Raw genomic sequence first — 25337 nt, forward strand, 5'->3', positions numbered from 1 at the left:
ATCTTCAAGGTCCCTGATCTCCTTTTAACTGTAGTTTGGTTTGGTTTTTTTCATCAACAGTGGTTGTTCCCCGCTCCTTCTGTTTCTTTAAATAAGAAATTGGACAATGAACAAAGTTTTTCTGCTATGGATTTCCTGATTTTTTTTTTAGTTTGGGCTGGGAGGCTGCTTGTGCTGTAGTACATTTTCATTTTGATAGTAGGCAAGCCCATTACTGCTGAAAATAGCTCAAATGTTCTTAGGAAAAAAAAAGCCAGCGGCTTAGACTCTTTCTCTTTCTCTTTTGCAGGCTATTGCATGTGAGTTAAATTAATTTCTTGAGAGAAACCTTCACAAAGGGCTAAATAAACAAGGTCTACATACACAGAAATTTCTTTCTTCTGCTGCATTTGCGACACAGCTGAACTCGTCTGTCTGGTAAGTCACACTTTTCTCAAGGATTTGTCTTTATTCCCACCCTTATGACTTGCATTTCTGAGTTTCTAACTAGTGTTCAGAGAAAACCAGCTTGGGCTTCCTGGTAGTACTGGTGCATTCTGTAAATGAGGTACAAAGATCAAGCTCTAAAGGCTTTTCTGTGCTGCTTTTACAAACTTCAGAATCTATGATTCTGTATGCTGCTTTGGTATACATGGGGTTTAATCATTTATCTAGTGCTTTGTTCTAATTTTGCTGTAGTGAAGGCATTAAATGTTTTAAAGCAAAAGTGGTGATTGTTCTGTCTTGGATTTACCTGTTTAAATGTTTGGCATTTAATAAAGTAACGTGAGAATGTGTATTGCAAAGTATATTTGGTGTCAAGCCAGAGTTTTAAAATAAACTTTCCCAACATTCATTCATGTCTCATTGATTTTTGTTTTCACCTCTTCTAGATAAAATAGGTTGATGTTATTAAATACAATGCTTTATTTTTCTTGGTGATGTGCCTATTTCATGGGACAGTCAGCATACTAACCAGTAGTCTTTAATTGATCATATAATTCTGTAACAGTTCTGTTAAAAGTATTTATGTCTTATAGTTCCCTTGGGTTTTTGATTGTACAGCTTGAAACATTTTTTTTTTCCTTTATTATGAAGTATTAACTGAGTTTGATCCAAACAAAAGCAAGTTTTCCCTCTACCTTCTATTTTTATTCTTTATTGCAATAAAATGAAGAAAGTCTTGGAACAGCAGAAAATGCTTTGCTCTGTGCTGAGGTTTTTCTCAGCAGTTGGCTGGCATTAGATGGCACCCTATATATACCCAGTCCATCTGATCACTTCTGCTGCAATGCTTTGGCTTACCACAATTACTGTGTACTTACATACTGCATGCCCTGGTTCTGCACAGCTCATTTTGCAGGCTTTGGTATAGCCTTGACATCAGTTTATTTTAAAAAAATATGTTGAAAACCCAATTTCACATTTAAGTGTTTTATTTAATGTAAAGCAGTAGTTATCTTTTCTTAGGAAAAAAAACCCCAAACACAACAGATCAACATTCTTACATAGAAGCTGCTTGGAGGCTTTCCAATTAATTTAAGTTTTAATAAGAAGCTTTCCATCATATTTTTGGGTAAAAGGAGAAAAGCTGAAATGGATGTCTAGATTTCATGAAAAATATCTTGCTTGTCTTACATTGATGGTTTTCATATAAAAGGAGTTTGTCACCTGAGAATTACTTCTCAAAAAGCTGAAGCTTCTGAAGGAACTTAAGACACCTCAGAGGCCATGTGGCAATTACTGTTTGAGCAATGAAAAAATACGTGATCCCTTAACATGTCTGAAGACATAGCTGGAGGAGAAATTACACATAAATAGGCTTCATAATAGACACAAAATATATACCAAATATGTTCAATTAAAAACACTGCTTGAACTGTTCAAAGTAAGGACCAGTGATGGTCTATTAATGGTAATTTCTTAATTCATGTAAGCTTGAGTTTGCCATGTATTTTGCATGCAATCTTTACGTGAATAACAGGGCTGACTTAGAGGAACTTGCATCTGGCATGCTAACACAACCCAAACTTCAGCTCAGTGAACTTGGCACAAAATTCAACATAAGAGAGAAAATCTCAGGAGAGCAGTGGAATTCCTTTCCTTGAATAAGTATACCTCAGCATTCATGGGGAACAAATGGTAACATTTTGTGCAAGTTTCTGCTTTTGACAATGTGTCTTTGTTCACTTCCCAAAAGGGATGTCAAATACACTGAAAAAAAAAGCCAACAACTTTCTTATTTGAATTTTTCATTTTACTTAAATTTTATGGTCCCAAGGAACCCATTAAATCTGGGATGGCCTAACACCATTGTTTGTAATTTTTTGTGTATGTAGAAAAAAGGCTCAGTTAGAACAGTTTGGTTACACAACTGTGTAATACACAATACAATAATACAACTCTGTAGTGTATTTGTGAGCTCAAATAGAAGGGTAGGAGGCAGGTGTATCTGTCAGCATTTTATGATGGAATTATTTTATCAAAGTGTCTCAGAAAATGTTTTCTTTTTGCCAACATAAGTGTTATCCAAACAAAATATGATATTGCCAAACTGTTACCTTGAGAAACAAAGGATCATGATAACTTAGATTTCTTGTTAAAAGCTTTGTGCTGAGAAAGACCTTAGCTTAATGTTCTGTTTAGTCATGATGTTATTCCATGGTGTGGTCTTCTGTTCATTTACTGATGACAGTGGAGTTTTATGGGAACTGTTCTGTGTGGGATTCTCATCTATGATCTAAGCATATCAGCAGATCATAGTAACGTGGTGAAACTGCATGGATTTAATATGTGACAATGCTGGAGAAGAAAAAGGTGTTTTGAAAAGTTGGAATCGTGACCTGGTGATAAGAGTAAATGAATTTGAGTAAAAGGCCATGGTGCAGCCATCTCTTCCTCACTTTAACTGCAGACTGGGGATATACCAAAATGGGGATGCTGAGAACACTCATATGTGACACCTGTGAGTTGTGTCTGCACTGGACTACCTGGCCATGTGGTATTTTCAGATAGCAATATATAGCTCTGGAAAAAGTGTGTGATGTGATTCTGTATGTAACCAGCTGCTACAGAAGGTTGCAATTTTTATGGCGTCCTGGTTATCTCGTGTCTGCAGCAGTGCAAAATTGCAATGCCTCTTTGTTGGCTTTGGAGCTTTGGCTGTGCTTAACCTTTCGATTGATCCAAATGAAGCAGGAGCTGGCAGGATTCCCAGCTTCTCACAGTAGCCTCTGCTCATCATCATTAATCTGTGGTTTGGGGGAAGAGAGTAAAATTAATCACTTTATTAATATTCAAGTACAGCAGTCAGCATCTTCTGTAAGAATTACTAATTTTAACTATAATGTCTAAGCTTTTGGTTGTTTAACTTAAGAAAACCAGTCTTTTAGAAAAACATTTTCCATGTTCTGCAACTTCAGAAGTATTAATTTTCCATCTTAAAAAAATAAATAAATAAGGAATAGTTGCAAGTGAAAAGCAGGTACCTTTGCACATGAAACAATGAATAATTTTCACTTCTGCTCCTAATTTTCACTTCTGCTCCAAGCCTTGAGTTTTATTTTATTCTAATTTTTGTATAAGTTTGAAAAGTACTGTTTTAGGAATAAGGTTGCATATACATGGCAGAAAATTCACCTTTCTAGCCACAGAATCACAGAGTGGGTAAGGTTGGAAGGAAGCACAGTGAGGTCATCTGGTCCAAAATCCCTCCACTTGTGTGCTTGTACTTTATTGAGAAAACCATGCTTTTAAGCACTTTTTCTTCCTAAGTAATCAAATAAGTATGCTTTAATCTGTTTTCAAGGTGGCTCACATAAGGCATTATCTGTTTATACTTGTAAGACTGCATTTGTCTCCATAATATTAGTGTCTCAAGAATTGGTGTGTTTCCTTAGTGACTCATGTCCCTAAATGTTTAATGCTGTTAGAATATTTGATGCTGTGTCATCTTTAGTGCTGGACATGACTTGGGCACCTAGGCTCCTTCCACACTTGGACTGCTAATGACTTGTTTCCCAGAAAGGTTCCCTGTAACAGTCATTTAGTACAAATGCATTTAGAAAGGAACTCTCCTGGTGCAAAGGAGACTTTTAGCATGTGTGTCTGCACTGGTCTGTGCAAAAAGAACAGGTGAAGAAGGCAGTAGCAGCTCCAGCCTTTTGGAGCTGAAAGTCCAAGCACCAAGTTCCTGTGTGAGGAGCCTCTTGACTTTGAAACTGCTCCTTGAGGCACCTGCTTAGGATTCACTCACTTGTGTGGTTCATCTTGATGGATCTGGTGAGCTGAGGCATGAGGTGCAGCTGAGTGCAGCAGAGCTGTATGTGTGACCCTGAATCTCTGTGAGGTGTCTGGACCTTCTGGAAAGCAGTGGATCTCTTCTCCAAAGTCGAAAAAGGTTGAAATAAGAACAACAGAGATAAACAGTTTATACAGCTAATAATTTCCTAGTGTCTTATTTAATTCCTGGCAGGGAAGGAAGCAGAGGAGGTACAAATGGGAAGGTAAGCTGTGTTGCTTATGTAAAGGGACAGTTGATTTGGAGAACAAGATGTCTGTCTTGGTAAGATTTAGTCTTTCAGAACAGTCAAGTTCTGACCAGTGGATGGAGTTTTTCCAGAGTTTTCATAGCCTTCAATATACAGAATTAGCTAGTTAATATTTCCACACTGATGGTTAGTCAAATAAAGGCACTTGGAACTTGCTGTTAGAGGTCTGTTGGATCTCCAAATGTGTAAAATCTCCTTTTGGTTCCTACTTCCCTTCTGAGTCCTGCACAGAGCTTTCCAGTGCTGAAAAGGGAAGCTGATGGCTGATTTTAGGAATGTTACAGCTCAGTAATAGTTTAAAAGTGAGAATAAAACTCATGAACGACTTGGTTAAAAGCAAGGATATGAAATATGTGTGCATTAAACAAGAAATTTAGATGTTATAGCTTAAATTCTGGGGACATTCTAATGTACTGAAAGATTCTGCTTTTTCCTGTGACAGAAACAGTGTTTAAAAATTATCTTAAACTTCTGCCAGCAGAATAAAGCTAGGGTTGAAAGTTTTTGAAAAATCTTCCTTAGTGTGTATCTTGACTTCATCTGCAGGCAAGTTCCTAAAAGCCTACCTGTAATGCAACAGCTGGGTGTTAAAAGCTGTATCACCACTTCTCAGTGATACCTCAATAATATGTTCACACAAAACATTTTGGGGTAATGGCTTTGCATTAAAGGAAGGATTCTTTATTAAAACTGAGCAGATGTACGGTTTAATCTACTGTTTGAACTGAAATTCACTTTTGACTTGAGGGCCAAATTTCTGAAAAGCACTGTTATTAAATACCCTTTTTGAAAACAAATCCAAAAACTAACCAAATGAACAAAACCAGAACAACCCCCAAATCTTTGGAATTAAAAGACTGAAAAGACTAACTATGCAAACGTCTGAATTTCTAAAAGGCATAAAGATGTACTGCAAATGGGCTGTCTGAATTATTTTGAACTTTGAGTCCTCTGTAGTTTGTATATGCTGGTGCAAAGGTTGCTATACACTGACCTCTACCTCTCCACCCCTATCTGGATTTCCCTCTTTTATGTAAATAGATAAGCATAAATCTACTGACTTGGAAATAATTGTACAGTTTCTTGCTTTGTAGCAGCTGACTGCCTGGTGATTTTCTAGCAAAACACTTAAGTGACAGGCGGCAGGTCAGCATGGTGTTGATCTGTCTTCCTGGGATCTAGGAAGTCTCATCCAAATGACTTAGAGTGCTTAGATTTCTGTACTGAGATGTGCCAAGTGTTTGGTTGTAAAACCAAATGATTAGTCAAGAAAAGTTACATTTTTTTAGATAGGTATTAAAATACATATATTAATAATAAGGAATGGGTAGAACAGCTGGAATCAACAGAGTGCTGACTTCTAATCAGAATTTGAACAAAACCATTCAACCTACTTCAGATTGAAAATACCATTATATGACAAAGGTAAGGAGCATGCTTTTGTTAAATTTTAAGATCTTTATATTCTTTGGGGATAGGTAGAATGAAAAGTAATAGTGTGACAGTAATGCTCTAACACTTGCAGTCTGTTCTACTCTTAGCAGTAATATTTAAGTGCTTGACCAGAATGTTTGTTTAGAGTTGAAGAGCTGTTTCCAGTTGAAATCTGGGCTCCTTTGAGGAAGTCGTTTACAGGCCAGCAAACACAACAGAACAAGTTTGAAAGACCTTTGAGTCAGCTGGTTGAACTTCTTATTACGAAATTTTTTTTCATTGAGTTTACTAACTTGTCTGTCAATTATCTGACAAACCAGAGTGGCCTGGACAAAGGTTGTTCATATTCTTAAGGCTTTAAAAGATTTGTGTGTGTGTCTGAGCCTTTGAACTGTCACAAACAGCTCTGGGCTTGCAGAATAGTTGACTGTTCTCTGCTACAAGCTCTGTCCACCTATTTGTGCTAAAACTCCGTGCCAACATTGCTAGTGTAACCAAGCAAATCACTGTCCTGCTGTGGGCAGGTGAAATAAAGAAAGCTACTTCAAAGTTCAGTGTAAGAGCACTGAGTTAAGGCAATGGTCATTGGTTTGGCCCTGCAGATACAGCATACTGCCATGAGCTGAGACATGTCAGACCTTAGGCTTTCAGTCACTTCTCTGACAGATACTTCATTTTATTGCCAAAGTGTCATTGCCTTTCACACTGGCATCAGTAAATGTCACTGTGACTGTCTCCTGTGCAGCGCTGGCATGTTGAATTCACACAGGGTTTTCAGTCACAGCAATTTGGTCTAGGTGAAGTCAGTGAAATGCTTTAGTCCATTGGACACAGGCGACTCTCTGCAGGCAAAGCAGCATCTTCTGAGTTGAGACCTTGTGTGTTCCAGTCTGGAATGTTCCAGTTCTTCTGTGTCTGGAATGAGCGAGACATTTGCCCTGCTCTATCTCTCTGTCACTGCAGGGTCAGCCCAAGATATGTTTATCAATTGACGCTAGGATGGTTTTGGTTCTGCACTTCATTCCAAACATTTTTGGTGGAAGTACCAGTTGGTTTACCTTTTTTTTTTCCCTAGGCAATATATGAGGCATAATTATATTTCAGAATTCACGTGCATGTTTGCAAGAAAGGCGTTTGACTAATTGTGACTAGGTAAAACTTCACACTAGATTAGCACTCAATTGGAAGATGCTCAGTTAGCACTAGAGTATAAAGAATTAAGCTGATGTGCCATACTTCAAAATCTGTGGCACAGAAGATCTCCTTTTGAACCAGATATCTTTGGCTTTTTAAAATAGGCTTATTTGTGACCATAATGACCTGCATGACAATTATCTGCTTTCTGAATTATATCACTGACTTAGCTATGGATATGGATTTATGGGAAGAGAAAAGAATAACAAGCTACAACAACATCAAAAATCTTTTTCCTCTGTAGCAGACTTACCTTAACACTTAATTCAGTGTTAAGACTTAATCTGTTAAAGTGTCATCATAAAACTTAATTCATTGCTTATCAAATTTTGTCTTTTTGGAATAATTCTGCCCTGATCACTGTGATAAATATTAAACTGATTTTTTTTTGTTTTTCTCGCTTTCAAATGGACTTCAGAACTTGATGACCTTTGCTGAAAATAACTTGACTAGCTGGAGCCATAACAAGGCACAGCTTTGTGAGTGCATGTGGTAAAGGCTCAGCTGTTTGGATGATGTTTATCATTCCACAGATAGGCTAGCTAAAGAAATAGAGGAAATAGATAATCAGTCATGAGGGTGAAATATAAAACTTTAAAAAACTTTCCTAAATTGTTTTTGTTACTAATTATGAACTTAAACAATTTTTTCGCTATTAAAATATTCTTACTCAAATGTATGTTGTGTTTTCTCATCTATATTGGAGATGCATATTGGAACTTTTATAGTTTGTGCTTATGCTGAGGGGCTGTGATAGGTCAAACTAGATCTATAAAATTTCCAGTCTAGAGTGCCCTGACTTTAGTGATGACTTTGTCATATTTTCTCAGCACTATTGGTGAATGTTCAGTGACAATTTCAGTCTTTGGATTGCAAGTACATTGCTTTTTGCCATTTAGCTGCAAGTAAGGACGTGGTTATTGTTCGTGCCTGCCTACTAAGATTCCAGTAAAAACGTTTTCTTGGAACCAAGAAAAATATACTGCTTTAATAAAGAATTTTACCAGAAATGTTACTGCTAGTTTTTTTAAAATGTGTTAGACCAAGGTCATGCTACAGTCAAACATTCTGTTCATTAATTGCCAGGATACAATTTCAGTGCTTGAAAGGGTGGAGCAATTCAAAAGCCTCATTAAGACCTTTGGTACAGTCATCTGTTTTTCTCTGCTGATGTTTTCTGCCTGTGAGCTTGAAAGCTTCAGAGTGGCTTTCCAGAGCTGTGTCTTGGAGAAGCCTGGGACACTAGAAGCAGCTCTGCAGAGGTGAGGGAAGGGCAGTTCCCTCAGCTGCTGCTGTGCCTCAGGATACAGGTGTATCCTCACACATCACCTTGTGGCAGTACCAAGAGCCATTCCTGTAAATCCATCAGTAGGTGTAAAGGGTAAAGTTTGTTGTGTGTGAGGAAAGCCTAATTGAAGGAAAGGAAGGAAGCAGGAAGTTGTCTCATTTTTTTTAATGTTGCAAATAGTTCAGTGATTGTCAAATGGGCATTTAACTCTGTATGAACACAAGCCCTAAGACAGCTTCAGTCTTGACTGAATTTACTTTTCTGAAAGGAAGGGGATTTCGGCCTTGTGGTAGACAAGATATTATATCTGAAGGAATTTTTCGTATTCAGGGATGCTTGGGTGAATAGGGATGCTGTTGCAAAGTAGATTTTGCCAGTGTAAATTCTTGCAGGTGCAACATCCCCTTTTTCTGCCTGGCCCTCTATTACAAATGTTGTTTTTTTCAACAGTATTCCCTTTCACATTGACAGATGCTTAATACTGGAATTAAAATAGTCCTTGTGAGGAATTAGTTCTGTTTAGTCCAGGCAGTGTACATGAACTCATTATTGCTGCTAACACTGCAACTAAATTTCAAATTACCTTTTAAATTGGATCTTATTTGGTAACTTATTATATTTTCTGTTACTGTATTTTAGAGATTGGGAGTAGCTTTAATGCAGCAATGACACATTTAAAATCAATACTAATGTTGAAAAAGATTTTTAACAGTTTTTACTCTTTTGGGCTTTGCCCTTGTGATACAAAGTATAGTGTTTGTTACGAATGGACAGGCCATTCTTTGGAAATGACATTTTCTTCTGAGAATGACTGAGTGATTTATTTTGTCCCTATTTCTGATGGCAGAATTTATTTGAATCCCATCATTCACCTTAGTGGCCATTTCTTAATCTTCTCCTTTTGCTGTTACAAAATAGTATAGTAGAGGCAATATCATTGATGCCAGTATCTACAGCAATGTAAAGGTTATATAGCTAAAAGCAAAATCTTTTTTTACTGTTTGTTTGAAGCTACAAGTGGCAAAGCTTTATAGTATAAAAAAATAGAATATTCTGGCAGGAGATGGTATAAGTAGAAACACTTAAACTCTCTTTCAGAATTATTCTGTGCTGGATCACTGTGTAATGCAACTAAAGTGGTTAATCAGTTGTCATTCCTTAGCTTCCTTAGTGTGCTAACTCTTCTGGCCTAGACAGAGGGAATAGTTTTGCAGCTGATACCAGGTCCCAGATAAGCTTGTCTGACTAGTTGCTTGTTTTCAGTGGTGCAGGTAAGGACATCAGGCAGTGAACTGTTAGTCTGAACCACCTTGCAGATGAAGCCCATATGAACTACAGGCCAGCTTTGCTCACATTTTCAAAATGATGTTTAAATCAATATATCTTACCTAACTAAAAATGTATATGCAAAAACAGGCATTAGTTTTTGGTCCTACTTGCAGGGTTAGTTCTTATTTATCCCATGTCGAGTGATGAGTAGCCCTAACACGGGGAAAGCAGAAATGACAGGGAAAGGAGGTGCACCTTTCATGGTGAAGGCAAGATCCCAGGCTGAGCTGAACCAACTTTAGAACTGTGTAACTTGTCTTTGGTAGCCTTTGAAGGAAATGGAGAAAAATAACTGGTTTGTACACAACCCTCAAATGTAATGTACCCTAGTAGTTCCAGATCAGTAGTCTTACCTTTGAATATAGCATTGAGTAGACATGAGTGTTTATTTTAAGATTCCTCTGAGATGTACAATGTTACAGAATCTGCTTTCTGGGTAATAAAAATTTGATTCCAATAGTATTTTTAAATAAGTCCTATTTAAAAGTCATATTAACTTTTAGAGCAGAAGATAAGGATGGTATTAACAAATGATAACTCTAGCCTTCTTGGGCCATTCCCTGTGACTGCTTTAATGTGTGACAGAACAGTGCTGTCAAAGGGCCAGGCAGGTTCAGATATTTGCCTGTCACTGCCTTCTGAAGAAAGCTTTGTTGGTCTCCTTCAATAGACAGGGCTGTCATCACTAAAAGTTAGCCTGAGTTACTTCACCTTCATACCACTGCATGGCCCACACACACTGTTTTTTTCTCTGTCTCAGTACAAGCAGCACCAAAGCAGTCACAAGGTACAGAATTACAGAAAGCCAATAAAAGCACACTGAAGTAGAGAAAACTCTTAAATAAACCATATCTTCCCATACTCTTGAGGTGCCCTGTTTTTAATTCTCTAATTGTAAATTAAGAGTGATTAAAGTAATTGTGTTTAACATGAAGTGCCTTTTTTGAGCTGTTCAGGTGAACTCAGAGTGAACTAATATGATGGAAGAAAATCTGGTCTAGACAGTCATCTTATGTCAGTGCACTTGAAAAATTAGTAGGCATGTGGTAAGCAATGGGGTGTTCATCACAGCAGGTAGCAGATGATTGTCAGCTTTCCCAGTCCCCTGAGCAGGGATAAGTATCCATTTATGCTTCTGTCTAGGTAACCATATACTCCCCCATTTACTAGGTTATTTAAAAGGCTTCTGTTTAATCATAAATATGAGTGCTCTAATGCTCCTCCTTAACAACAAGATTTTAGCTGGATTTTGGATAAAATCCTGAAATACTTAGCAAAAAAAGTCTTTAGCTGTATAGTTTCTTGATATATAGGTCACTAATGTGACAGAAGGTTAGCCATTACTTTCTTTAAAAAAATAAAATCATCCCCTAAAAAGCAGAATCAGTTAAATATGATCTTAAAACCACAGAGATAGTAGTGCATTTCAAATCCCAAATTAAATTTTACTATACAGCAAAAACTGGAGAACAAACAGATGCAAATTACTGTTTTGGTAATTTTGCACTGGAATTTTAAAAATCAAGAGTGTTCCCAGAATATAAAATATTCATAGCTTATATGGAATTTTCATAACCCCTTTCATTGGGTGCATCTCGAGTTTTACTGTACTTTGCCTTGTTCATTAAACATTAAAGTATCTTCATATATTGACTTCACACATCATCTTTAACATCAGATACTGATAATCAGAACTTCTAAAACTTGTACTATGCACGTGGCATTTGCTTATTGCTATCTATCATAGTTGCTGAGACCTTGAATCCTGGAGAGTATAGAATTTGGGTGCAGTAAGTAGGAAATCAGTCAGGTCCTGCAAGCAGGTGAAAGACTTAAGATGATGGCAGTGCTGATAATATTGTATCATAATGCAATACTAAAGATTGGTCACGAGGAAAAAATTCTTTACAGAAAGAGTGGGCAGGCATTGGAACAGGGAAGTGTTGGAATCACCATCCCTGGAAGTACTCAAAAAATGTGTCAGTGTGTCCCTTGCAGTCATGGTTTAGTGATGAACTCCGTGGGGCAAGGTTGATGGTTGGGCTCAACAATCTCAGAGGTCTTTCCCAAATATAATGGTTCTGTGATCATAAGGATTCTAAGGCAAGGGAATTCCTCCACTGTTGTTTTTAGCTTGTTCCTTGAATTCTCCGTAGAACAGTATCCATGATGATTTGTATCCCATCAGGATCTCAGCTGTATCTGGCAGGAGGGAATAGACTTCACTGTGGAATCTGCACATTAGGAGTTGGTTTGGAGAGGTTTTTGTGTAGTGAAAACTAGCCCTAATTTTCAGTTTTGGGAAGAAAAACGAAAAATTGGAATTCTGTTGCATAGACACCTTGTGAATATACATGGGGCAAGACCTCTTTTTTATGTGTTTTGGCCTATAAACACTTAGATTATTGTCCAAGAGATGGTCTCAGCATTGTCTTAAAAGAAGTCTCACAAAATTAGATTAATCTTTTGACAGTTCCTGTGTTTTAGAGTCTAACATGCCTCCCTTCATCATACTGGTTTTGTAAGTACAGATAACTAGTCATTACTTTTTTAATTTCAATACCTCATTTCATGTGTCAACAGCTGCACTACTCATGTTGTAATTGCTTCTAGCTTATGAATTCCTCCTTTATATTAGAGAGTACATTTTCAGATTGTTTCCATTTTTTAGCAAAATACCTTCCTGTATGGATTTAGGTGGTTATGTTGTTGTTCTCAGCTCCTTGTTCTTAACACAATTCACAATTCTGAAAGCTATACTACATCTTACATGTGTACTCCTGTTGCAGTCAAGCTGCTTAGGCACAAAACAACCTTATTCCCTGTGCACAAGGAGACAAAGGCATCTGGATTCTCCTGTGCTATGCAAGCTAGCCTAACATTTTTCCATGTCTAGCATTTCTATCAGAAGATTATCAGCAAAACCAACAATCCATTTATTTAGATTGTTATAAAAAAACAACAGTCTGTCTAGGAAATGAAACAGTGAGGTAGATGGTGCCGTTAAATATTTTTTTACTGTCAGAAAGGTACTGGTGTTCATGGAGAGAATGAAGGTGAAGACTTCAAATTCTGCTGGAAACCTGGCAGTACTCAAGTGATGTAGAGACTTGAAACCTGTTGCATTAACTCTTCAAAGAAATGTAAACTCTTCACAAATCAGGTCATAATGATAATATGCATTCAGGGTTGGGACAGGTGTGCAGTAGAGCTTCAAAAGCATTAAAACCTGTAACTCAAACCATTAGAATGAGCAAAGATGCTCCTTAGACAGGGATTGAGAGTCCTGTGAAGTAGCATTTTAAAAATTATACACCTGAAATTCAGCATTTCCACAAGACTTGGGTTGGACCCACTGAACTTTGGGCCCTTCACTTATGTGCCAGAATTGGGATTCAGTATGGAGTCAACAGCAGCTCAGTCAGAAGGAAATTTGATCTGGAATCACTCCTTGAAAGCACTCATATGCTTTGCTCACATAAGTAGGACTTCCAAAAGAAATTATTCATCTTTAAGTAAATGCAGTGATTCTAGCCCTTTAGTCTCTCTTGCCATCCCTTCTCACTTTATGCACAAGTGTTTGTGTGTCATGAAGTCTCACTTCTGTATCTCCTAAAAATTTCAACTTTGCCTGAATTTGAAATATCTACCCAAGGCTTGAAAAGACATTCTAGTTGTCTCCAAATTAAAAAGTAGGTTAGCTCCAGGTACAGAGGATACAGGATAAAATTTCTATTTTGAAGTTTTTAACTGCCTTGGCCTGAATAGCCATATTGTCAATACTGCTGAAATGCAGTATTTCTACAACTGCTAAATTGCATGCATTAAAATAAATTAGGATTCCTGCAGGTGTCTGATGGAACAATTTAGAATGTTTAGTTTAAACTCGTTCCAAGCACCCACTCCTGCCAGTATTACTTTACATAAGTGATTTCAATTCTAATTTTCATTTATAGGCTCAGCTTGAGGGAGGAATGTTTGCCTCTGCTATTCTGCCTTGCATGGCTGCAGGAAAACCTGTGAAATACATGTTCTTGGAAGAGACTGAGCCCCCAAAAATAAAAGTTTTCTTGGGCAGCACCAGCATTCACAGAAGCACATGCTCCATTTCCCTTGGCATGACACAGCTATGGAGCACGTCTCAGGGGAGACTTTTTGTCCAGGCAAGCATGCAAATCCCTTCTGTGCTGAGGCCACCAGTTAGGGCCAAATAAGGTGGCATTTCTGGTTTTCTGATAACTAGTAAATAAGCTATGCACAGACAAATCCATTCCACACTCTGAAAAATTGTGAGCACTTCTAAGGGGGGGGAGGTAATAGTCGTTGTTTAAAATAAGTTTTTTACCTGAGTGTAAGGTGTAAAAAAACAACAAAGGAATTATTGTGATATTAGCTTTGCACATGACAGAATACTTTATTTGGAATATATTTTACTTCAGGGTGCCAGTGCCATCCATGGGAGATGTTCAAAACAGTTTCTTAAGATTTCTTTTGACAGAAGAAAGACTTTGGAATTGTTTTCTCTACTGCTGTCTCTAACAAGCAGTGCTGGCCACCCTAAATCTGTGTGCATGGCTTGGCTGAATGAGCTTTGTCTTCCTAATGGTAACCTTCCTACACCTAAGGGATAACAGGTGAATTTTGACAAAGTTGGAACGAGATTTTAATTTAAAAAACAAACAAGCAAACAAAAGAAGTTGCTGAATGTGCTGGGCTTAAGAAAATTCAAAAATTCTTTTTATGCAGTGGTAGAAATCTTCCAAAAGATGACCTCCCTAATACCCTGATAGAACAGAACACTGAAATTTCAAGTGAACACAAACATAAACATGCAAATAACTTTTCTTCCTTATTTAAAGGAAACAAATTGGCAAAAGACCTTAAAATAACAAGCTATTTCTTCAGTTGTAAATGTGTAATCAAGTATAGAATGTGTTAATGATTTATTTTATGTATGAATAGATTTCCAGTGGTTTTGGAGTCCTGAGTGACTTTTCATTATCAGCAGTTTTTTGGTGACAGGAACGTATCTAATTTAGTTGTCTGAGAAGCAGCACAGTTTGAATAACCAACTTTCCACTTTTAGAATCTCCTGGTAGAGAAGACACAGTTTTTCCATGTTAACTCATCTTTGAACAGAATTCCCACCAGGTTGTCAGAATTTTGCTTTTAAATCAAGTATTGTGCTAAAAAAAGAGTTGATCTGCAGCACCATCTCAGAAGCAGAGAAAATCATTAAGTTTAATTAGGATCAAATATTTGTAAAGCACTGGTAGATGAATTGAGTCTACTCAGTAATAGAGAAATTGTTTTTGGGTAATTTGCTGTAGTAGTAACACATGAGGCATGCATGATTGAATAAATCTGCACAGAGATCTTTTTTTATAGTGAGTTGTTTTTCTGTAGAGTAGCAGTTTTATTTACATAGTATGTGATTTTTTCCATCATTCTTGGGTATCTAAATGAAAATTTATTTTGAAGCCTTGCTTGTTAAATTGATAGATTGAGGTTCCTAAAGCTATTCTATCTCCTCATACATTCTTAGGTATCATTTTTCACTTGTAGCAAGTGCAAGGATGCAGGAATCGGTAAGTGACACGATGAGAAACCCATGAAGAGTTTGTGCAATGCATTTTTAGTGTCTGAGTATACTATTCTGTGATAATGCAACAAACAACAACCCAGGTTAAGAAAAATGAATACAAATTATAGCCTAGGCTTTTTGCATTACAGCCTTTTGGCTGGATTCTGGACCTGTCAATGAGATGTATTTCTCCTTTATTTACTGGAAATCAGTCACTATTGAGAATAAAAAACTTAATTCTGTAGCTTCAAGGTGCAACCTTGAATGTTTACTAAGGACCTTCTTTATGATTCAGGTTCAGAGTTGTCTCATTTTGAAGCTACAGTGCTTTATTTTGTCTTTAGTAGAGACAAATAGGTAAAACCAAGTGTAAATGCACAAGATGGTATGGATAAGCTGAATGGAGGAAATAATTCAACTAGCAGTAGTCTGGACTTACTTATCAGCTGTATGACCTCTAGGTGGATGCAACAGCTTTACCTATGTTTCAGGATTTCAGAAGGAAGAATGACAATCAATTTTTTTCTTGAGTCTCAATCCTAGAATAGTTTATCAAGATTCATAACAGTAAGCACTGATCATAGGGTAATCTGACTTGTTTTTAGAAAAAAAATTTGAAATTAGGGCTGACCTTTTCCAAAAACCAGGAAGCACTGCTCAAAGTGAGTTCTTTTCTGCACTTAGTCTCTAAACCCCAAAGAAATTATCTTTGCAAACTAATGAAGATAAAATTAAGCACTGTAGCCTGTGGCACCTCCTTCAAAGCTTTAAATGTAAATGTAAGGGTTGGAATTAGGTCAACCATTTTCTGGATATATTTTTCTAATAGTGCTTAGAGTACTACTGAAACTGTAGAAAACAGTAGTTTCTGGCTCTCTGAAATTATCTAGGAGCAGTGGAAGGAAAAGGTTGTTTGAGAGTGGCCTCATGGCTTTGAGTGCAGTATGTTGATGGCATTTCAGTTCCAGGTTCTTAGCTGTCATTAAAAAATGTGATAGAGTAATTTCATCCTTGCTGATAAAGTGATGAGTTTGGAAATGGGGGAATCCACAAATGAAGACACCAAAGTGCTGGTGTGTAGCAGCACTTTGTTTGTCAACAGCCCATACTGGTCAGTGGTGGCCCCAGCAGTGGCCAGCCTTCTTCAGCATTTAAGTGACAAGTGAGAAGAGACTGCAGTTTCTCAGGTGTAGTGAGGGCACTGTAATTGCTGTCTTTGGATGGACCAATGCACACCAACCCTGAGCTCATTCTGGCTGGGGAAGTGTTTCAGGCAGTCTGTCATAGCAGCCAAGCTCCTTGCACTCAGATCCCTCAAATGCCCGGGCTCTGGCGACTGGTTCAGCACAGGGACAGGCACGCTGCTTGCTGGAGGTGATTGTAAACAAGCCTCAACAAAAGTGCTTGGCACTGTTAAGCCACTGAGGATTCTTTTTTAATTGGGTGTTCCAAAATGGTCAAGAAACCCCACCCAAGTTTTTGCATAGTGCCTCTTGTCCCGTTGTGCCCGATTCCTGAGTGCTTTCCAGTTAATTGCATTAACTTTGTCCTACTGAGATGAGCACAGTTGGTTGGAGAACACCAAGGCTGTGGGTTCAATGTCTGTATGAGCCATTCATTTAGGAGCTGGAGTCAATGATTCTTCTGGGTCTCTTCTAATTCAGAATATTCCATGAACTTCTGCTGGTGTAATGAAAATGTCCTCAGAACTAAACCTGGTCAAATAAGGCACTTGCTAAAAAAGAAAATGGGCAATTTTTTGGTGGCCATTGAAGAAAAGGTATTTGCATAAAGTGTTCTGTCACAGGATGGAAATGTTTTTATTAAGTTTTACACAAATATTATTCGACTTGGCAAACTCTACCTGAGATAACAGCAGATGTATACTTTGTAACTTAGCAGTGATGCTGCTCAAAACAAGGTTTGTGAGTTTCTCTAGGAGGCAAAATAAGAACATTCAGAAGCTGCATGGGTTCTGGTAATAAGGGCAGATATTTGTGTTTGGGGGTAGCATTTGGGTAATACAAACCAGCAGTTACTCTGCCACCTCCTCCAAGCCTAGGCAAATATTTCACAGCTCGTGGTGTCAAGCTCAGGATTTACTTTTACAGCCAAAAAGCGTGTAAGTGCGCAGAAACAGGAATTTATTGTTAGTCTGTCAATGTTATGAATTCAGTCAAAACAGACCAGTACTGTTACTGGTTAACTGGCCTGTTACTTTTACTGGTAAGGGCAGGAATTCCATTTACTGGGCTATTCTGGACTTGGCCAGAGAAGCATGGAAGTTTGAAGTTTCCTGTGGCCTGTCTACCATGTTTGATTTTGGGATGAAAGTGATGCCTCAAATCTTAGAATTTTTTGTGTGCATCTGGAATCTTCTCCTATTGGAGTTGTTGGCTGCCCAGTGCTGTCTACAGCCAGATTTACCTTCTGTTCCATGTTTACCAGAGTAAATCTAATAAGGGTTTTTCTGTCTCAGTTATGATGGGTCACAGTTTTCTAATTTCTTCTAGTGAACACGTGGTTATGAGGCCTCCAATTCTCTAGTCAATAGTTTCTGAAACAGTTTATTTCTAATTAAGCTTTCAGTTGAAGTTCACTATCTCTGTAGCAGAGTTGCAATTGCTGTGATCAGGGAGATGATCTCTAGGACAGTAATTCAGGAGGAAGTTTAGTTACAGACTTATATACTTACTATATGGCATCCTATAATTAGATTTAATTGTATTGACCTTTAAAGAGAATGTGAGTAATCTGCCGTTTTACCCAAGGAGAAAAAAAATCACAAATTCGTGTCAGAAGAGTACTCGAGTACTTTTAAGTACAATTATGTACAGGTAGATAACATTGAGCCTGTTATTATGGTGAAAGTGCCCTTTAGTAGATAATAGTAATAAGTATTTTTAACTGTCAAAAGAATATAAATTACATGCTGGGACTGCACAGTCTGTCAAACAAATACTATATGCCTTGTTTAAAATTAAGGGGAAATAGTCTTTTCCATGTTTGTGAACATACCTTTCTGCCTTCTCTGTGGGAAGTGTATGCATTACAGTTTCTGACATTACAGTTTCTGGCATTACAGCTCTAGTACCAGAAAAATGTGAGAACTAAGACTTCCATAAAACCAAAAGCAGATGTGTCAATTTTTTCTGCAAGAATGTCTTGTCCATTAGAAATATGGACTTAATATCATGACTACCCAACAGCTGCTGTTTAAAAACTCCACTCTGCAGACAGCAGCTGAACCACTCGCTCTGTGGCCTGGATTGGAATAAGCATGTCTGATGAGCATCTGAGAATGATAGCTGGAAGGCAGCACTCATGACAGCTGGACCAGTTAATACAGACACTCATGCCCAGTGTTGTGCAAAGACCAGCACTTGAGATCCTGGTGGGTAGATGGGGAGCATGGAAGGGTACGGATGACGCAGGCTGCATTCTCAAATGCGGTCCATAATTATACGCACCATTTCATGTATGTGATACTAATTGCATACATAATTTCTGGCATGCTGCTCCTCATGTTTACCCAGCTATGGAATTTACATGTGAATTTTCTTTGTTCATATGCAAATTTTATCACTTATTTTCACATGCAGTCATCTGAAAATATGAGGGTGCATTGCTGTATTGCACCAGGCTGACTCAAGGCTGTCCCAAAAATCATACCCAACACTTCTAGTCTGGAAAGAATGTGTGTTTTGGTTATGAAAGAAATTATTGAGCAAAATATTTAGTGTGATCAAATCACAAGTTTTTAAATTACTGTGTTTTCTCGGCTCTTCTGTATTCCAGAAAGAGTATGTCAGATGCTGCATTGATTTAAAGCAGATTGCTCATCTAGGTATTAGTAATGCTCTGTACAATTCAATGTGGCTAATGAAGCACTGCATGCTACCTTCAGGGCTATAACTATGGCTTGGAATAAAAATATGACCTTGACATTCTTTGAGCTGCACAATGAAGTGGTCGATAGGAAACGACTGCAGTTTGTTATCCCATATAGTCACTGAGTAAATGCACATTGTGTCCCCAAACACAAAGAGAAGTAAAAGCTGAAGAGGAAAGTGACTTAACACTCTTAATACGTCCAAGTAAGCTGTACATTTCCATTTCCTGTTGTACAAAATGTCCTTTGTTGACAAGCCATGTTTACATTGAGGTGATTGGACGCACTTTTCAAGTGATTAGTGGGACAGATGCAGTAATATGCTAGGTATTTTAGTAAGACATGATTCTGACAAAGATACAGCTCATTGAAATGCCTTATGTCTTTGTGAGATAATTTCCTGGCCATCTCCCAGAAGGTTGCTTCAAATCTGGGGGAAAAAAGTAACTTTGGTGTTAAAAATTGAGGCCTATATATGTAACATATATGCTTCTGTTCATAACTACAGTAAACAATAGGAGCAACTCTGGAGTAGTGCATTAACTTTTCATTTCTATTTTTCATGAGAAATTGCTGACTCATTGTAAAACTTTAAATCTGAAATTATCTTTTTTCCAAGTTCAGTTCCAAGATACTCTTGCAAATTATATGGGCAGTTTTAAAATAAAATGTATTGAACTTCTGAAGTATGTCTCTCTTCCTAGAATGACAAGGATTTAATACATTAACTGTAGTGGAAATATGTAATTTTAAATAAAAATCTTGACATCACACTACTGTTTATAGTTGAAATAATGTGAAATTCTTTGCAGTCAAAAATTACATAGTTCAAGAAGTTATGAACAACATTTTTTTAAAAAACCCTTGCCTCCATTTATATGCCTCCCTTCACTTTGTATCAATGACTTTGATTCTTATCTCCTTTTCAATCTAGATCAGTTAAAAAAATCCAGCCATTTTTTTTCTCTATGTGTTTCTTGTTCCCATTTTCAGAATTGGATGTGTACTTAGCTGTGCTGTTGAGATTGTGGAGCTTGTTACAGTAATAGGTAATGTCTCTTGGTTTCGCTGCTGTATTTTATTATTATAATTTTACTTAATTTTTATTTCTCACTGCCTTCTGGGTAAAAGTTCTAGGTCTGTACTTTTTCTTGGCAAATCTTGGCTTTAACTCTCTGCCTAGCTGGATGCATGTGAGGAGTGCTCAGGGACGACTGTTCAGGCTTCTGTCGCTTTCCCAGAGAGTGCTACCGCAACAGAGCTCTACCAAGGCTTTTATTGTACTGCTCTTTTTACATCCTGTCATGTGAAGTGAAACCCTTAATGTTTCCTGATCTCAGCAGGGTGCAGAGGTAGCCCAAAAATATACCAATCAGGCCAAAATGTCTGCAGGCCTGGCCTCTTCATCAGCTCTTTGCCCAGTCATCTTTTTGTTTTAGGCTTCATTGCCCTTTTCTAACTATGTGTCTTTTCCAGTTGCTGATTTATTTTATTCTTTAGCAAACTTTTTAGCCTCTTATTTGTCTTTCTCAGATCACATTTTCTGGAAAAAGCAATGGGAAGTGAGTGTTACTCATTTCACCAGTTCATTAGGTGATCTGTTACTTTCACATTAGTCACCACATTATTCATCACTCTCAGCATTATAGAGGCAAAGGGAGGCTAGTCCCTGGTTTAACCATACCAGGGGATTTGGATGCTGTTGTGTAAGTGGAAGCCATCAGGTGCTAGTGATTGTGTTTTGTTCCTGTTCTGGAAGATATGAAACATATTAATTCATTCTATACTGCAAAAGTGTTAAAGCTAATTTAGAGTTCGTAACTCTATCCAGAGATTTCCTGAAGGAAACTGGAAAGTTTTGTTTCTTTGCTCCAATTCTGTGGTGTGTGTGCCATCTTTGTCTTCTGTTTTAGTAGGTAAATCATGGCCTTGGTCCTGATCTTTCCTGCTAGTCTGATGTTGGTATGCTGTATGTTGATGTATTATACTGTTTATATGCACATTTCATTTGTAAAATGTTTATAAATGTTTTATATACTTGTAGTTGCAGGGTTCATGTAGAGGCAGTAGTCATATAGTTAACTACAGTGGATATTGCATAGAGTTAAACACAAGCTGGTTTCATTTATACTTTCAAAGGAGTCCAAATTAAAAAATCTAAGATGTGATCTTGCTGTTACGTATCCATGAAATCATCCAGCAGAGTTTGTTTACATCATCACACATTTTGGTGTTTCTTCTTTAATGCAGGGAGCTGCGCAATTTTTGCTTGCTTCAGGAAGTCGTGCAGTGTGAGGAGACGAATGAGCTGCAGATTTAGATTGTTTTAGAAACACTTGTCCAAGTTCATAGCTTCTCTTTTGATGCTACAGGCTTAATAGAGAATTTGGCTAGATGTTGAACATCTGCATCATTAGCATTAACAAAAAATGTAAATGAAGAGAAAAAGGAGCTGTACAATTTAGCTGTGACGCATTTGCATGCGTTCTCCTCTTAGGCTGCACTGACTGTTTAGGGTACAGAGATACTCTTCTGTGGGAATATATAAAATCAGAGGGTTTTGGGAAAACTACAAAAGGCAAGCTTCCCTGAATGACATAGGACAAACTGCTTGCAAAACATCACACAGCCAGGGTCCAAGTTAGAATTCACTTCCGTTTAGAAATTCAGACTCTTCTGTATTCTATAGGGAACCTAGATAGGACAGTGAGCTTGAAATCCCTGGAATTCCTTCAGGGCCTGTGGAAGACAGTGTATGTGCAATGAGGATTCAGATAACCCAAAGCAGTGCAGAATTGTACTAGTTCTAGAACAGACATGTAAACATGGCACCATACCTGAGCTTGTAAGATTTGTGAGGGAAAATGTGGGACCCTCGCTACTCTTAGGATTAAATTATCTTTTGTGCTGTACTATGCTTTGGAAACCTAGAAGTTTGGAATGATGCCAGCTTGGGATGCTGAAGCAATGGCAATTGAATTTTATAAACATACACTTAGAAAGCTGGATATTCTAAACACAGCAGTATGATTCTTTTATGTCTGGGTTCTTCAGTTGGCTTGCTATCCCAATCTAAAGATTGTATCCTAATTCTGTATTTACATGCATGGCCTCCCTGGGAATTCTGCAAGAAATTGGATAGCAGGTGTTGGCATTCACAATACATCTCTTGTTAAGGAGAATTTACTTCTGCATGCTCTGCCTCATTAACAGATATCACTGTACCTCTGTTAGTGTTAGTAAAAGTTTAGTGAAATATTTGTCCGTGTTGGCAGTTGTGTTCTGAATTTAATTTTACTCAGCAAGAGATTTGCAGTGGTCTGTGTATTTGTTCCCCTTGGTTTCTCTCCCAAGCATATCTGCTATTCATGACATTCATCAGTTATAGAAAGCAGCACTAAAAGATGATGTATAAAAGCTCAAGTCACACATCCCATTTTTTTAAAAGCTGACACACGAGAAGGTGTTTATTTCTTACCTTTATAGGTATTTTTCCTTTTTTAAAATTAATAATAATTTTCAGGTTTGTTTCTCTTCTTTGAGCAGCTAGTGAAATACTTGTTTGCAATATAAAAATACTAAATATATAGAATGAGCTTTGTTTATGTGCATTCTTCCCACAAATATGATGCCTTCATCTTGTTCTCTCAAGGGCTGGGTTTTCCATCATCTATATTTTATTAGTGTTGTTACTTAACCCATTGCAGAGGGTAAAGAGGGGGATGGGAAGGTGTCTGTTCTTGTAGCCATCAAGATGCTTTCTCCTCTCTTGAAATGTTTACTGCTAACATTTTGTAATTTGAAATAGCAGTCCACATACAGTTAATGGCATTTAAATGTATAATGAGCAATTCCTACATGTAGGATAGGAAGGACAAATTAAGAGGCTGGATTAAAGTGATTGTATCAACAAAATCTGGCATTTGGAATTTATGAAAGGCAGAGAATATTAAATCTTAGCAAGCCATGCCTTTTCAGCCCTAAGGTTTTGTCACCTTGTCACTGATGTGAGTCTCTTGGTATTGCAGATACTTGGTGTGTGAAATAAGGTGGGGGTGGGTTCTGAAGAAAATGATTGGGGTTTTTTGTCAGCTCTTCAAGTGAACGAGGCACCCTTATCTAGACCCTCTGTCTTCTTTTCCTATTACCATGAATACAACCTTTCAGATACTTTATAATGCAGAAGTGAGGCAAAACCATGCAAACCAGCAACAAAGGGCTTTGTGTTTGAGAGGTGCTGGGAAAAATACGCCAATAAAAGAGTCTACACAAAATTTAGTATAATTTTTCTTTATTTCACTGTATATGTTAAATTATTAATCTATAAAAGTACTACTAGTAGTTTGTTCGTCAGTAGAGAATTGCTATGAACACAGAAATAATCTGGCTTTAGAAACCATTTATTAGGCTGTTCCTTGTGTCAAATGGTTGATAGCATTAAAATACATCAATAATTTTTTAATTCGTAACATTTTTATTATTCTGAGAGAAAGACTTGTAACCCTCTGAATTCAGAGGTGAATAGATTTGGTTTAGGTTTTTTAGTTGCTCAATTTTGCAGTAGCTGCAGTTTTTTCAGTATTAACATAATTTAATCTTTACCGTGAGGCATGATCAGCAATGCAGTGTCAAATGGTATCTGTCAGCTTCTTAAATTTTTCATATTGGTATTCAACTTGACAGCTCATTTGCAAAACCCCTCCCCCACTACATGTGATGCTGTAACTTTTAGTATGGATGAATCTTCTGACTCCAGATCTGGAAATACAAATTCAGCATGGTATGATCAGCATTCTTTTACATGAGCAACAATATTCAGTGTATTAGAGGCCAAAGATATACATGACTTCTCATTTAGTGCAAACAGGAAAAACAGAGCAAAGAAGCAAAAGACAAATAATCTTGTGATTTCCACTGGAAATTTCTGTAAGTATGACCAATCAGGTAGGAAGGGAAATCTGACTTTATAGGTTCCCACCTAATAGGGCTGCCCCTTTGTAACCACATACCACGCAAGAAGGCTTTGGATGCTTTTACTATATAAAGATATGTTCATGTCAAGGAGTTTGACTGACAGTTTTGTAAACTGAAGTATTGTGTATTCTTAGAAAAGAAACAACATCTTGTGTCTAGATATGGAAAAAATATTTGGAGGGGACATTTTTGGAATGAATTAAAGAAAAGAAATAGTCTATAAAAAGTTCGACAAAGCAGAAAGCATAAAAATATCCCTGTACTCGCTGCATTGCAAAACTGCAGAGTTAAAGCTGCTTTTCCACTTCTTACAGTAGCCAAAAAATTGTTTAGGCTGCTTTTAATATAAGCTAACGGAGCTCAGTTGACTGTGTGCAAGTAGAAAATGTATGCTTTCTAGTATGCAAAATCAGTGCTAAAAATCTGTTTCATGTGAGGGTTTTTTTTTCTCTGAGGCCTTAATCCAGCAGATTTCTACAGTGCATGGTTAGTTGTAGCTTGGGAATAATCCCATCCTTATGCAGAAAAGCCAGTTTTTAGATCTTAAAGAACACTCTGGATTCTATGAGCATATATTAGAGACTTTGACTCAGAGCCATAATATTTTGAAATAGAAAAGCTAGGAATGGAATCTTACTACAAGCCTGGTATTAGCCATAGTTACAGCTTCAGATATTCAAATCAGAAAGTTTAATTTCTCCACAATATGCACAGATTTGTGTCTGCGAAATACACCACAGCAATGTCTGTTACAGGGAATACATCAACACTGTTGTCAGTAGGAGAAAAAATTATTATTATTATGGCAGCAGTTTTCCTTTGCCTTGCTTTCCATCATTTCTCAGCTTGCAGATTGTCTCATGTCAGAAAACTCTTGTGTCATATGGAATAATGCTATCATTCAAGGCTAAAATTAAAACACAGGCAGTTCTTGGGCTGCTGATTCTATTTAACACATTGGGAGCAGAGCTCACCCTTGGCCCTCCTTTTCTGTGTGCAGATTCCACATGCTGTGCCTGAGCAATTGGCATCTGCAGTGGGACCAAAGCCCCAAACAGAGGATGTGCAAAGCCCAAGACAGTCTGTGTTGCCTTGCTTCACAGCTGGTGCCTC

The 25337-nt window shown here is 37.5% G+C and overlaps 1 protein-coding gene across 4 annotated transcripts in view; it reads left to right on the forward strand.

Moving 5' to 3' along the window:
* Nucleotides 1-25337, forward strand: part of SORBS2 (sorbin and SH3 domain containing 2) — a gene marked incomplete at its 5' end in the record, with an annotated part of 144475 nt that overhangs the window by 17415 nt on the left and 101723 nt on the right. For all 4 annotated transcript variants that reach the window (XM_084205049.1, XM_084205056.1, XM_084205057.1 and 1 more), the window contains one exon: nucleotides 290-417. The remainder of the gene's footprint in view (nucleotides 1-289; nucleotides 418-25337) is intronic.

This window comes from Fringilla coelebs, assembly GCF_963513975.1.
Source record: "Fringilla coelebs genome assembly, chromosome: 4".
Classification (NCBI taxonomy): domain Eukaryota; kingdom Metazoa; phylum Chordata; class Aves; order Passeriformes; family Fringillidae; genus Fringilla; species Fringilla coelebs.